The sequence below is a fragment of the Odocoileus virginianus genome, chromosome 7, assembly GCF_023699985.2.
Source record: "Odocoileus virginianus isolate 20LAN1187 ecotype Illinois chromosome 7, Ovbor_1.2, whole genome shotgun sequence".
In the NCBI taxonomy this organism is placed as follows: domain Eukaryota; kingdom Metazoa; phylum Chordata; class Mammalia; order Artiodactyla; family Cervidae; genus Odocoileus; species Odocoileus virginianus.
This window is the reverse complement of record NC_069680.1, coordinates 59,580,073-59,592,157: the sequence shown is the minus strand read 5'-3', so window position 1 is coordinate 59,592,157 and position 12,085 is coordinate 59,580,073. Positions and strand designations below refer to the sequence as shown.

Below are 12,085 nucleotides of genomic sequence, written 5' to 3'. Positions count from 1 at the left end.
AGGATGATCCATCAGAGAGTGGGAGGAAGCATAAGATCTCCTAATTATGAGCAGGCATTTTCCAGGGCAAAGACCTATATCTGCATGCCAGAATAACATGTGCAATGTCATGAAGACTAGATTCCTTACTCCATGAAGCCAGGACCAGGATCTGCTTCATCCTTATCTTCCCCCACTGTGAGCTCATGGTCTGACTCATAGCTGACACCAAATAAATGGTTGCTGGTCTTACTACACTAACTATACAGGAGTTCATACAATATGGTTCTGGGTTCCCCACATAACTTAAAGAGCAACTTTCACAATGGCTGGAGCTCTAGGTGGCATGAACTGTGACTTCCAAATGAAACAGAACCTCTACAGAGGGAAGAGTGGTGGCATGACATCATAATCCTGGAAAGGACCTGGGAGAAGCTTCTACTGGTGGCTCATGCCATTGTTGCCATGGAAAACTGATGGCTGACATCAGCGTCACACTCCCCAGGGATACTGGCCACCGGGCTCTACTGAGGTTTGCTGCTGCCACTGGGGCCACGCCTATTGCTGGCTGCTTCACTCCTGGAACCTTCACTATTCAGAACCAGGCAGCTTTCTGGGAGCTGTGACTTTCAGTGGTTATTGATCCCTAGGCTGACTGCCAGCCTCTCACAGAGGCATCTTACAGTCACCTGCCCACTGTTACCCCATGTAATGAAGACACTCCCCTGCGCCATGAGGACACTGCCATCACCTGTACCAGCAAGGGAGTTCCCCCAGAGGGTCTGATGTGGTGGATACAGGCCCAGGAAGTTCTGCAGACGCCTGGCACCATCTGCATGCCCATGGGAGGCTGTGCACAATCTCTTCCTTCCACAGAGGTCCTGAACAGATGGGAGAGGAAGAGCAGGCTGTGTGATGAGGAGGGATTTCAGGGTGAATGGACTGCTCTAGCTCCTGGACTTACTGTTGTGTGTGCTTAGTCACTCAGTCATGTCCAACTCTGCGACCCCATGGACTGTAGCCTGCCAGGCTTCTGTGTCCATGGGGATTCTGCAGGCAAGAACACTGGAGTGGGTTGCCATGCCCTCCTCCAGAGGATCTTCCCAACCCAGGGATCAAACCCAGGTCTCCCGCATTGCAGGTGGATTCTTTACCATTTGAGCCACCAGGGAAGCCCATTCTGAAGTCGCAGATGGGTATGAAGGCACAGGGCCTTGCCATGACTATTCAGCTTCCAGTGGAAGATAGAGCCCTCAGCCTGTGCTCGAAATGGGTTTGCAGCTCCCACTGCTCGGGCCACTGAATGGGTAGGAACGACCAGTGAGTGGTCTTAAGCTAGACTTTCCCAGCCTCTTAAAGAGAAAATACAACTAAGAGTGATTAAAAATAACAGTTTCTAAAATAAACAAATATTTGTTGGATAAACAAATGAATAGGGAAAAGACAGGAGTGTATAAATATGTGCTTACAGAAGGGTTAGGATACACAGACAAGTGAATTCAGAAGAGTAATAATATGCATCTTGGTGAGGGAGGGGCCCTTACCCGGGATTTTTCTATGCTAAAGAAAAAGGAGATTTCTATGCTAAGGGATTCTCTTTGCCGGAGAAAGACTGAACTATGCCACTTGTTACAAGTCTTCTTCAGTAGTCAGTGTGAGCTGCTAGAGACCGAGGGAGTGAGGAAGGTGCCGACACAAGAGGAATTTAAGAGGTGGAACTACCTTGGTCACTGAGCAGGATGACAATGGGGTGTGGGAGAGGTTCTGGCCACAAAGGAGGGTGAGAGGTATCAAGAGGGAAGTGAATCAGTGAGGACCCAGGAACTTCCACTTTGGGAGCCTGGGACGGAAGATTTCATGGTAAGAAGAAAGTCTGGAGGAAACACGAGTTCAGTTGAGGGTCTCTTGTGTTTTTGAGTTGAGATGTCCAGGTGGATGCATCTTATAGGTTGTGGGATTTACCAGTGATGGAAATAAATTTGAGAGTCCTCAGGAGAGAGATAAGATCAAAACAATAAGGCTGGTTATAGATGAGAAGGTTAAGGAATGAACTCCAGGTACAACCAGATGGGACAAACCCTGCAAAATTACAGTACTATAGTCATCTAGAGAACATGTATTTTCTAAATATAAACACACACACATCCATACCCACACACACACCCACACACACACACCCCACACACACCCACCCACAAAACCCTGGCAGCAGGAGACCCAGGTTGGATTCATTGGAAGATGCACACAGAATGCTCAGAGAAGTAGGGAAAGAGTGTAGTCCCAAAAGCAAAGAAGTCTGAATATAAAAGGGCTTTCAACACAGTCAAATGCCATAGGAGATGAAAAATAGGGACTAGAAATGGGTATATGTCAAGGAAATACAGAGTGAATTCTTCTATTTTCTAAATGGTGTTCTTAAGTCAGCCACTAGCCTCAACATCTCCTAGAGTATTGAAATGCCTGACACCATGCAGAGTAACCAATTAGGAAGTGCTTTATCAGTTTTGATTATTCTCTTTTCCTTCTCTAAGCTTCTTTGACTGCTTCAGCCTGTGCAGATCACCCGATTCTTGAACCTCCCACTCTGCCTCCCTCCCCAAGTATCTCATTGACTGGAGAATCCTTTGAAGACTTGACTCAGACTTGCATTCCCTTGCTAACCTCCTCTCCTGCAGCGTCCTGAAAGCAGGGGTGGCCCAAGGAGCAGGAGGGAGCAGGAAGCCCCAAAGCCCACAGTGGTCCCTGCCCGGGTCAGTGGTGAGTGGCGGGGCTTAATCTGAGCCGGCCCCCTAGTGAGCAGTGCCGCTTTCTCAGTTTGCTTTACTTTCCCCAAGCTTTGGGGTGGCTGTGAGAGTGAGGGATGGGAGCTAGTGTTGTCCCACCCTTGGGCCCAAGCTCCCCTGGGACCAAAGCTCCCCCTAAAAGCCTCCATTTGACAGAAGAAATAGGTGATGTCTGTGGTTTGGAAACAGGTGATGTCTGTGGTTTGGAAACAGGTGATGTCTGTGGCAGAGGGGTCTCTATAATCCCAAGTACCCCCTACACACACACCACCAGCCCAGGTCCCTGAGCCTCAGAAAGCTAATTTTCAGGCATCTGGGCCAGAGAGTTCAACTCACTAGGGTAGTGAGAGTGGGGCCAGGAAGGAGCCACAAGGGGCAAGCTGTGTGGCCTCGAGGCAGGCCAGCCTTTCAAGGCTGATTTGCTCTGGCTGGGCTGGAGGAAGCAAATGATAATTTCCTCCCAAAGGGGATCTGTGGCCCTTCCTGCCAAGTCCAAAGAGGAAAGCAGGAGAGTGGGCTTTCTTGTTGCCTTGGGACCACCATCATCTTCCCCCTCCCCTAGGCCACTCACACTTTCAGGGACCCCAGTGGCCACCCCACAAAACACAGAAAGCAGGTCTGTCCAGTAGTACAGTAGACCGCCACGTTGCCCCTAATCCCCACTAAGCAGTTGGGCAACCACGGTTACGGGCACCCAGACTGCTGTTGCCACGCCCGCCACTCTGGGGCCAGGGCTGGGAGGGCCTAGAGGAGAAGTGTTCCTTTTCAGTTCTCTTAATCCTCCTGGGTTAGACCTAGGAGAAATCAGTGTTCGTTGCAAACACTTGCTAACATCCCACCCCTTTCCACTCCCACCCCACCCACTCCTCGATTATCTCAGCTTCCAAACCCAAAGCCCTCAGTCACCCTAATACCTAGTTGAGGTTTAAAACATTTGTTATTGAATCATCTTTCATTTTAGAATTATCTTCCAATTTTTGTATTTGCATTTAGGATAGAAACTTTTCTTTTTAAATCTAAACTTAAATAACACACTCTAAATAAATTTAAAGATAAAAGATTAATAGTTTAGCAGGATGTGGCAATGTGTGCATGAATTCCTGATGATTCAAGTCTGGGAAATCCCGGTCTGAGAGGGCTTCAGAGAGGCTGGGGCTTGCCTGGGGGGAGTTGCACCACCCATGTGTCGCCAAGGAAGGAGGTCTGTCTGCTTAGAGCTTCCAGGGACCTGGAGCTTCCCTGGCCTACCCTCTGACCTAATGGAATGAAGTAAAACCCCCAGTTCCACCTCTCCAGCCTTCAAGCCTATCTCCCATGCCCCCTAGGGCTTTGTTTATCCTGGCTTGGGTGGGAGCCTACACACACACACACACACACACACACACACACACACACACCACACACCACACACACACACACACACACACACACACATACCACACACACACATACACCCTCTCCCTTCCCTTCCCCTCCCTTTTTCTCTAAGCTGTGAGGCCCCTTGGGAGCTCCTTTGTAAGGTAATTGGATTTCTCCCCTTGTTAGTTTGCAATGAAAATATCATCTATTCTGGGCCACTGCCAGGGAGGGGCATGCTCCCATTCAGCGAGCTGGCCCAGAGCTGTGAAGCTATTCAGGCCTCCCAGCCTCCAGCCGGGCAGCTGCGGTTCCCTGACAATGCACTCCTTCGTCTCTGCCCCACCATCACGCCTAGCTCGGAAGTGGCCTTGACAGGGCCAGGGCTGGGGGGCTGGATTCTGAGGCTCCAAGATCACCACCACCCATCCCACAAGTAGGCACTGGCGGAATGTGATTTTAAGAGTACTCCCCATATTTTAAGGTGGCGGAGGGAAGTTCTAATAATACAAGTTCTAAGGCTTTCAGTTCAGTCGCTCAGTCGTGTCCGACTATTTGGACCCCATGGACTGCAGCACACCAGGCCTCCCTGTCCATCACCAGCTCCCGGTGTTTACTCAAACTCAAGTCCATCGAGTCGGTGATGCCATCCAGCCATCTCATCCTCTGTCGTCCCCTTCTCCTCCTGCCTCCAATCCCTCCCAGCATCAGGGTTTTTTCCAATGAGCCAACTCTTCGCATGAGGTGGCCAAGGTATTTAGGGCCCTTATAAAGCAGACCCTGGGTTGGGAAGACTCCCTGGAGGAGGAAATGGCAACCCATTCCAGTATTCTTGCCTGGAGAGTCACATGGACAGAGGACACTGGCAGGCTATGGTCCACAGGGTCACAAAGAGTTGGACATGACTGAGCGACTAAGCAAGCAAGCAGGCAAAGCAGACTGAGAGAGACTGCGAAGGGCAGATGCTGACACACCAGCATAGATAGTTTGGCTTTCCCGAGGAGATCACTGTAAGTGGTAGAGTCAATCAAACCGGAAACCATGGTGGAGACCTGGAGCTACCCAACATCATCTGGAACCGTGGACAAGCACGAACTGCTTATCCTCAGAGTTCTCTAGCTAGAAAGATGAGATGGGGAAATGGATCACAATGTACTCAGATATCTGGGTGAGTACTTCCGGGGACCATATGGGCAAAGTGAAAAAAATACTGGATGCTGTTACTCACTCCCTTCACTGGGAATCTCTCCCTCTTCCTTTTTCTTCTGCTTCCTCAGCCTAGTTGGCCTCAAGCGTCTCACCGTGGCTCATTTCTCTTTCCCTCTCACTGGCACACTCCTCCTGGCGGGTTCATCTGTTGCTGAGGCTTTAACTCTCAGGCTGACCATTCCCTCCGGAAGTGGAGCCCCTTTCCTGCCAGCTGCCCATGGAGCCTCTTTAGTGGCATCATCTGCATCACCATAAAGATGACGACACTTGACACGGCTGAGTGCTTCCTGTGGGCCCCACTGTCCTGGCCCTCTGCGTGGGCACTTGCCTCCATGGAATCTCCCACTCCTGTGACTGAGGTAGTGCCACTTCCCCCGGGGCAGAGACGAGTTACGGGACCTGCCCAAGGTCACCACAGCTGGTAAGTCGGGATTCACACCCAGCCAGTCTGTCTGCACAGCCTGGGGCCAAAACCACTCTCCAACTCCGAAACAGGCCTTCTGCTCCTCTCTTGGCCCTCTGCCTAGCAGAAGGGCCACTGCTCACCCCCTCAAGAAAGCCGGGGTCATGGGAGTCATCCTCGCCGCCCCCCCCCACCTCCTCTTCTTGCCCACATCCAGCCATCACCAACCCTGTCAAGCCCCTTGCCAGACTCTTTCCAGTCATTCTTGTTACGGACTGAATGTTCATGAGATGGTGAAGGACAGGGAAGCTTGGTGTACTGTAGTCTATGGGGTTGAAAAGAGTCAGACACGACTCAGCAATGGAACAATAGCAACAAGAAAGTCCAGTAATTTTCTTACAGTATATTTTGGTACAGTTCATTCTCGGTTGATACCCTCAGATGTATAATGTGCTCTTTTCTTCACACATAGCTTCTAATCTTTATTTCAAGAATGTTTTCTTAAGTAATAATTTTAAGTATTCTGTACTCTTATTTTGGTTTTCTTCTTCAGGAATATGTTGGATCTTCTTTTTCCATTTTGATATCTGTCACTTTTGCTTCTCTTAATACATTGTCTGTTGTGTTTATTCACTCTGTTCCTTCTGTTTTATTCTTAATTTATGAAGTGATGTTTTTCCTTTTATTTCTAATTCTTTCCTGGAGTTCTGCCATCACATTTCAGATTTTTCTAATACTAATTTAAGTTAACCTTTCATGTTTTATATCAATTACTTAATGCATTTTTTAAACCACTTTGAAATAACAGGCTACAGTTGTATACTTTTTGGTGTAGGTTTGTCTTTCTGCTATGCTTTTGTTGAGGTAGCAACAATATTCTGATCCTTGTTCTCTTTTCTTTTTTCTTATATTTGAGCAAGATTTGACCTCAGTATTTTTATTGTTTATTTTTATGTAAACTTAGTTTTCCTGGACCTTATGAAGAAGGCATGGTTCAGAATGTTTTTTATTACTACATAAATCTCTATTTTGTTGTTTTTATATAGTGTTAAAAATACAGTGTGTTGATTACTGAGATTTCCCAGTTCTGTCTCACTTGCCCCATTTTTACTTGGATCAAGTGTTTACTTCATCTATATTTTTCCTGTCCTGAACAATTTTCATTCCACTCCAAGCCTTTAGTGATAGTCTTTGCATTCCTGTGTTAGAGTTGTTATAGGGATCACTATTTATCAATAGTAGGAATTTATCAGTAGTATTTTTGGCTGTTATTGACCAAATTTTGTGATCTTTGTCTTTTAAATTATTCTTCACTTTTGATAAATTTCCTAATTTTAAATTCTGTATACTCAGAATTCGTGCATCTATATTCTTAAGTGCGATTAGTGAAGGAGTTTTGGGGCCTAGAAAAGAGAACAACAGTCTCAAAGGCCCCTTGCTGAATCATCTAACTTCGGAGAAAACAAAGTATAACTTTAGTTCCACCCTGATGCTCCAGGCTGGTTGCACCTACCTGGGACTTATCACCCCCTGTCCGGAAACCTACCACCCCCTACACCCGCCCAGAAGACTCATCACCTTCTGCCCAACTACAAACGTCATCTCAACAAAAGAATACTCAAAATATCCTGCCTGATTGATGTTTCCCTTATCACTTCCACAAACCTCCCTATAAGCATGAAGCCTCCCTGTTCCCTCTCGGCCCTCAGCCTGGTCGTTAGGCCGACTCTCGCCCCTCCTTGCCTAAGTAGAGGTAACCTACTTCTGTTGAGGTCGTCTTTCCTTTTCTGCCTTGCCGGAACTATGCCTTACAATTGGTCTCTAGTTATTTGGTTCATATTCATCAAGTTTTGTTATTAAGATCATGCTTGCCTGTAGAGTGGATAGGAGGCATTTTCAATCTTTTAAAATAACCTGGAATAATCTGAGTAACAATGGTTCAGTGTTTAGAGATTTAGTTAGAACTCAGCATTTCTTCCACCTGGCCTATACTAGGCCACGTTTCTCAGACTCTTACTGTTAGGGTGCCAAGAGACTAAATTTGTGCTGATGGAATGGGGCAAAAGCAGACCCCTTCCAGTTCTAGGGCAGAAAAACCTCCAATTTTCCACCCTCCTTGCACTGTCTTCTTTTGCAGTGATCCCAGTAGCTATCCATTAAAGATGGTGGAGACACAGGATAGAAGAAACAGGGATTCCTGAGTTACCATTGGGAAACAGCCAAACAGCCAGGAACACCTGGTCTCTATGTGAGTAAAAGACAAACTTCTGTTGTGTTAAGCCCCTAAGATTAAAGGAGGGAAGGTAAGCTAGTAATGCCTTATTAATACTAAAATCAACGTTAAATCATCTAGACCTGATGCACTTGTAAGTCATAGTCTTTTTAACAGTTTTATTGAGATCTAATCATTAGCATATGAGTCATCCATTTAAAGTACATTTACATTTTAGTATATTTACAGACGTGCAACCATGATCACAGTCACTTTAAAACATTTTGACACCTCAGAAAGAAACCCCGTACCCTTCAGCTATCACCCCTAACTCAAATACATCAGCAACCCCTTAACTACCTTCTGTCTCTGTAGATTTTCCTATTCTAGACATTCCATATTAATCAAACCATGTAATTGTATGATCTGGGGCTGGCTTCTTTCATCTAACATAATGTTTTACAAGTTTATCCATGTTGTAGCATGTATCAGAATTTATTACTTTTTTTGGCTAAACAGCATTCTATTATATGGATATAATATGTTTTATCTATTCATCTATCAATGGACATTTGGGTTATTTCTACCTGTTGGCTATTATGAACAATGCTGCCATAATAATTTTCATATACAAGTTTTTGTGTTTCATCTTTTGGGTATATACCTAGGAGTAGAATTACAGGGTCATATGGTAACTCTGGGTTTCCCAGGTGGTACTAGTGGTAAAGAATCCACCTGTCAATGCAGGAGATGTAAGAGACATGGGTTCAGTCCCTGGTTGGGAAGATCCCTGGAGAAGGAAATGGCAGTCCACTCCAGTATTCTTACCTGGGAAATCCCATGGACAGAGGAGCCTGGCGGGCTACAGTCCTTGGGGTCACAAAGGGTCGGATACAACTGAAGCAACTTAGTACACAAACACACAGCAGTGAATAAGGGTTCCAATTTCTCCATATCCTCACCAGCACTTGTTTTTAATATTATCTGACTTTTTGATTTTAGCCATCCTAGTGGGTGTAAAGGTGGCCTCTCATTGCAGTTTGGTTCGTATTTCCCTTATGACTAATGACATCGAGCATGTTTTCATATGCTTACTGGCTATTTACATACCTTCCTTGGAGAAATGTCTGTTCAGAATCTGCCGTTTTTAAATTGTGTTATTTGTCTTTTATTACTGAGTTGTACTAAGTCTCAGACTTTCTGTAGTTCTTATTGTTTAATGGCTAAGTTGTATCTGACTCTGTGGCCCCAAGGACTACAGCAGGCCAGGCTCCCCATCCTTCACTATCTCCTGGAGTTTGTTCAGATCCAGGCCCATTGAGTCGGTGATGTTATCTAACCATCTCATCCTCTGCCATCCCCTTCTTCTTTTGTCTTAAATCTTTTCCAGCATCAGAGTCTTTTCCAAAGAGTCAGCTCTGCATCAGGTGGCCAAAGTATTGGAACTTCAGTTTCCAATGAATAACCAGGATGATTTCCTTTAAGAATGACTGGTTTGATATCCTTGCAATCCAAGGGACTCTCAAGAGTCTTCTCCAGCACCACAATTCGAAAGCATCAATTCTTCGACGCTCAGCCTTCTCTATGGTCCAACTCTCACAACTGTACGTGAGTACAGCAAAAACCATAGTTTTGGCTACACAGACCTCTGTCAGCAAAGTGATGTCTCTGCTTTTTAATACACTGTCTAGGTTTGTCATAGCTTTCCTTCCAAAGAGTGTCTTTTAATTTCATAGATTTTTAATCACACTTTAATCTTGCATATTGTTATGTATCTAGCCAAGTTTTCTTTTCTTTTTGAATGAGTATTGGTAATTTATACTCTTCTGAAAAATCATTCATTTCTCTTGTTCTTTAAATGTATTGCTATTCAGTTCAGTTCAGTTCAGTTGCTCAGTCGTGTCTGACTCTTCGCAACCCATGAACTGCAGCATTCCAGGCTTCCCTGTCCATCACCAACTCTCAGAGCTTACTCAAACTCATGTCCATTGAGTTGGTGATGCAATCCAACCATCTTATCCTCTGTCATCCCTTTCTCCTCCTGCCTTCAATCTTTCCCAGCATCAGAGTCTTTTCCAATGAGTCGATTCTTCACATCAGGTGGCCAAAGTATTGGAGTTTCACCTTCAGCATCAGTCCTCCCAATGAATATTCAGGGTTGATTTCCCTTAGGATAAACTGGTGGGCTTTCCTTGCAGTCCAAGGGACTCTCAAGAGTCTTCTCCAACAACACAGTTCAAAAGCATCAATACTTCAGTCCCCAGCTTTCTTTATGGTCCAACTCTCACATCCATACATGACTACTGGAAAAACCATAGCTTTGACTAGATGGACCTTTGTTGGTAAAGTAATGTCTCTGCTTTTTAATATGCTGTCTAGTTTGGTCATAACTTTTCTTCAAAGGAGTAAGCATCTTTTAATTTAATAGTTGCAGTCACCATCTGCAGTGATTTTGGAGCCCAAGAAAATAAAGTCTGTCACTGTTTCCATTGTTTCCCCATCTATTTGCCATGAAGTGATAGGACCAGATGCCATGATCTTAGTTTTCTGAATGTTGAGTTTTAAGCTAGTTTTTTCACTCTCCTCTTTCACTTTCATCAAGAGGCTCTTCAGTTATTCTTCGCTTTCTGCCGTAAGTGTGGTATCATCTGCATATCTGAGATTATTGATATTTCTCCTGCAATCTTGATTCCAGCTTGTACTTCATCCAGTCCAGCATTTCTCATGATGTACTCTGCATATAAGTTAAATAAGCAGGGTGACAATATACAGCCTTGACATACTCCTTTCCCGATTTGGAACCAGTCTGTTGTTCCATGTCCAGTTCTAACTGTTGCTTCTTGACCTAAACACAGATTTCTCAGGAGGCAGTTGAGGTGGTCTGGTATTTCCATCTCTTGAAGAATTTTCCACAGTTTGTTGTGATCCACACAGTCAAAGGTTTTGGCACAGTCAATACAGCAGAAGTAGATGTTTTTCCGGAACTCTCTTGCTATGGTTGCATATCATATTCATTTATAATTCTTTTCATCTCTTTCATATTTGTGGTTGTATAATATCTCTTGTTCTTAATGTTGTACATTTCAACTTCTTCTCATCTATTCTCCCAATCTTAATCAGGCTTGTCAGAGGTCAACTCTTCTATAAAAGTTAAAATTGGTTTTTGTTAATATTTTTATAACTTTTTCTATGTATTTTAACTTTTTACTTTTTAAAAAATTCCCTATGCTGTCCTTTATATTTTATTTCCTTTATTGTTCTCTATCTTAATTCAATAGTAAGTGAACCAAGAACTTCCAGATGTTCAAGCTGGATTTAGAAAAGGCAGAGGAACCAGAGATCAAATCTCCAACAAAATATGTTTGCTCTTGTGAAGAGTTTTAAATGTATCTGGTAAGTTTTATATAATTTGTTCCCCTTGTATTAACAATTTTAAATTTCAGTTTGATTTACTCCTTGAGGAGTTAGTTTTAAAGTATTTATTATTTTTTTAATTAGTTACACTCTTTTTAAAGTAATCTTTTCACCATTCAGCTATCATTCCAATGAATTAAGGTAAGTGAATATGGCCTAAAGAAACCTCTACTTTTTGAAACTTACTAAGGTTGTTTTTTGATAAAGTGAACAATAAACTTTTGTGAGTGTTTACTGAAGTTTTATATAAGACAAAATAATGTGAGATGCATATATATGTACATATAAGATGCATTTACACATATAAGATACATCTATATATGATCTTATTATTATAATTATTCAAATCCTCCACTCCCTTGCCTTTTTTGTTTACTGAATTGTCAGATTCCAAAAGCTTTCTGTTTAGATCACCAACATGATTGTGAGGGGTTTTTTTTAAGTTCTTTATTTTTTAAGTTTTTTTTGTTATTTTAGAAGTTTTTGCTGCTGTAAAATTTGGCAAAAGTTTATGACTGTTTTATGTTCTTCATAAGGAAGACATTTTTCTTTTAGAAATGGGTATTGGACTTGATCTATTGACACAATAGAACTAAATCTCCTAATACTAAACCATCAAGTGAAGTCACCCTGATTTTGTTAATTTGTGGGTAACCTTTACTTTCTGCTTATATTCTTAGAGATTTTTTTTTTATGTCTTGTACTTAAAACATCCACCAGACTGTGGAT

General features: G+C 43.7%; 1 long non-coding RNA gene and 1 pseudogene across 1 annotated transcript; both read left to right on the top strand.

Annotated features, from left to right (window-relative positions):
- Positions 1-260: 260 nt before the first annotated feature.
- LOC139036057 (small ribosomal subunit protein uS2B-like) lies at positions 261-3,033 on the top strand (annotated as a pseudogene).
- A 1,178-nt stretch (positions 3,034-4,211) lies between these two features.
- On the top strand, positions 4,212-10,313 carry LOC110127308 (uncharacterized). The gene is made up of 4 exons (XR_002310744.2): positions 4,212-5,286; positions 5,396-5,748; positions 7,868-7,978; positions 9,333-10,313. It is a non-coding gene; the product is annotated as an uncharacterized lncRNA (long non-coding RNA).
- Positions 10,314-12,085: the final 1,772 nt, after the last annotated feature.